This window comes from Sinocyclocheilus anshuiensis, unplaced genomic scaffold, assembly GCF_001515605.1.
Source record: "Sinocyclocheilus anshuiensis isolate Anshui unplaced genomic scaffold, SAMN03320099.WGS_v1.1 scaffold334, whole genome shotgun sequence".
Taxonomy (NCBI): Eukaryota; Metazoa; Chordata; class Actinopteri; order Cypriniformes; family Cyprinidae; genus Sinocyclocheilus; species Sinocyclocheilus anshuiensis.
Genome location: NW_015546055.1, coordinates 447,434 through 450,487, shown reverse-complemented (window position 1 = coordinate 450,487; position 3,054 = coordinate 447,434). Strand labels below are relative to the sequence as shown.

Below are 3,054 nucleotides of genomic sequence, written 5' to 3'. Positions count from 1 at the left end.
ACTCCATCGTGTGCCATTAGAATTCTGGAGGGTTCCAGCCTTCCACGGGGTCTTGATCAACAATGGGAGTCTTCGCTTTCCCTGGCAGACTCCAGCTGAGAGACGAGCTCTTCCAGCACATTCTGTGCAGCCGGTGTCTCGCAGAGAACCGAACGAGTGGTATTTCCTGCTCTCTTTCTTCCTCAACCTAATCCCTGTTCACATGCTCTCTGCTTTTCATCAGAGAGAGAGAGATTGGGAAGTCAGACCTTAGCTTTTTTTTTTAAAACTGAGAATACACTTCTTGTGAATCTCTACAAATATTTGATGCTGGTGGATTAATTGACACTAGATTTGTATTCGTTTACAAAATAAAGTGTGGGATTTCTTGATTTGCAGTGCTGTGATTTCCACAGGCTTATCTGAAACCTTGTTCTGAATGTCTTGAATCTCTATCATGTTTTAGGCCTGTTTCACATTGCATGCATGACTACAAGTTGTAGTAATTTCCTCTGTTGTTTTATGTTGCCTTTTAAGGTACTAATATGTACCATTTAGGGGTAAATAGGATACAAAGAAAGATATACATTTACCTTTTTTTATCTTAGGGTACCACCTCAGTGACAGCTTTTAACCTTTTTTGTTGGTTCAAACCTGCAACCTTTTGATTCCTATCTCAGATCTCAACCACTAAGGCATCCACATTTTTATTCAGATACTTTTGATCATTACATTGACCATGCAAATGGTGATAATAGTCATGCTAGTATTTTGGTGATCATTTGAAAAGCTGGGGTTTACATATTTTTCCCCTTGTATGCCATTTACTGTTGGGAAACGCTGTTGCGATTTGGCAAAATGTTTAATTAGCTGAATTAGCATAATGGCAGGTTTGATTGCACATGAAAACGTCAGAAAAACAATGAAACTGAATCAATTAGCTTCATGAATATTGTGCCTATCATGTCCGGTTGGATGAGATTATATTGATTCAGAGCTGGTACACTGATCTCAGAATGACTGCTACTTTACAAAGGGCTGCATGCTTGGTTTGTTTGGTGAACTGAATATACTAATAAAAATAATCACTATTGGGATGCCAAATAGCAGCTCTACTGCAGAGATGAGATTCGGATGGAAATTAAAATCGCACAACCCTGTATTTGTCATAAAACAATAGGCAGTGGCTATAAAATCAACTACGCACATGTAAACGCTGAAATTACATCACATCTCCATGTAAATACAATTACTGGCTGTGAATTTACACTACACTGCTGCAATATGAAGTCTGTAGTGTTCATTATCTTTATTGCCATAATATTTACTCCTAAAGTACTGTGTGATTGCTTTCATTACTTGCTATCTAAACTTGAGAGTATCAGTTTTTCGCTTGACTTCCCCTTACATTGCTGACCGTAATAACATGCAAGAGCACACACTCATATAGGTATGATTGTAATCTCCTAATATCATTCACAGTCACGCGACCATATCCACCATGAGACTTATGTAATCGGCCATCTGATTTTGAACTGATTTTGAATCAAGGATATGCTTTGTATTTTATAATAAATCTATAATGACAGATAAAGTTTTAAATCTTCTCTGCTAATTGAATGTTATTCATTGGTTATTGTTCCCAACTTCCCATCAGTGCAAATGTGAAAAAAGAAAGTTGACTGTGCTGGTAAAAATGTCTCAGCTATAATTAGAGTAACTGAATGCTTGCTTAAATCACAGGAGACCAACGTTTCTTCTGATCTCTTATTACAGAGAAACATTTTTGCTTTACTTTAGAGCCACTGTGTCTGTGTTTACAGTGCTGGGGAAACTGACAGTGTGGTTTTACTCTCAAATGAAAGAGATTTTTTTTCTGCTTCCCTACCAAATCATTTAAAGATCTTGCCTCTTGATCTTGGTTTATCTTTACCAAACACCAGACTTGGCCGTTTTGAAAGCTTTGTGATTGGCTTGAATGCTTGATTTCATGTTTGATTCATTGTGGGTTCTCTCTTATGCAATTATGCACATGCATACTCAAAAACAGCACTGATTATTGACACTCTGAGATATATATATATATATATATATATATAGAGAGAATAAATAATAAAATAAAATTCAGTATATAGAATTTTTATGTGTGCCTCTCTCTCTATCAAAGTCAGGCAACACAACCCTGTTTCATGATTTGAAACAACATTACTCATTAGAACATGCATAAACTAAGAAATACATTTTTCTATTAAAATATTTATTTTGTTAAGGAAAAATGACTGGAAAAATGTAAAGAATTCAAAAGCGTGAAGTGTTTGTCATGTTACAATATAAAAAAGAAGTTATTTTTACAGATGTTACTGCTTTTGACAAACAAATTTACATCTGAATACTAACTCAAGCTACTGTCAAATAATTTCTAAGAGACAAAAAAAAGTCATATTAATATTGCAGCCTGCACTGCAAACTGTGCTGAAGGTACGCATCATCAAAGTCAGGCAAACCTGTTTCATGATTTGAAACAATAGCACTCAACATGCAGAAAATAAGAAATTGTTTTTTATATTAAGCTATTTATTTTAAGGAAAAATGACTGGAAAAGTGTAAAGAATTCAAAAACATGAAGTGTTTGTCTTGTTCTGACCATAAAGAGTGTCTTAAAACCACAATTAACAGTATGGTTTCTACAGCTTTCACTTAGGAGCAAAAATCTGCTTTAAACTTAAAGGAAATAGTGCTGGGCAACAATTAATCGCGATTAATCGCATCCAAAATAACCGTTTTTGTTTACATTATATATGTATATGTAGTGTGTATATTAATCATGTATATATAAATGCACACACATACAGTATATATTTTGAAAATATTTACATTTATATATTAATATTCTTATATTTTATATTATATATAAATATATTTAATATACAAACAACATATTTTTCTTAAATATATACATGCATGTGTTTGTATTTATATAGACATAATAAATATACAAGTATACACATATATAATATGTAAACAAAAACTTTTATTTTGGATGCGATTAATCGCGATTAATCGTTTGACAGCACT

At 33.5% G+C, this 3,054-nt stretch overlaps 1 long non-coding RNA gene across 1 annotated transcript in view; it reads right to left on the bottom strand.

The window, feature by feature from the left end:
- Positions 1-493: 493 nt before the first annotated feature.
- LOC107699253 (uncharacterized) overlaps positions 494-3,054 on the bottom strand; it is a 21,466-nt gene continuing 18,905 nt past the window's right edge. The window contains exon 3 of the long non-coding RNA XR_001635442.1: positions 494-508. This is a non-coding gene — a long non-coding RNA (uncharacterized LOC107699253). The remainder of the gene's footprint in view (positions 509-3,054) is intronic.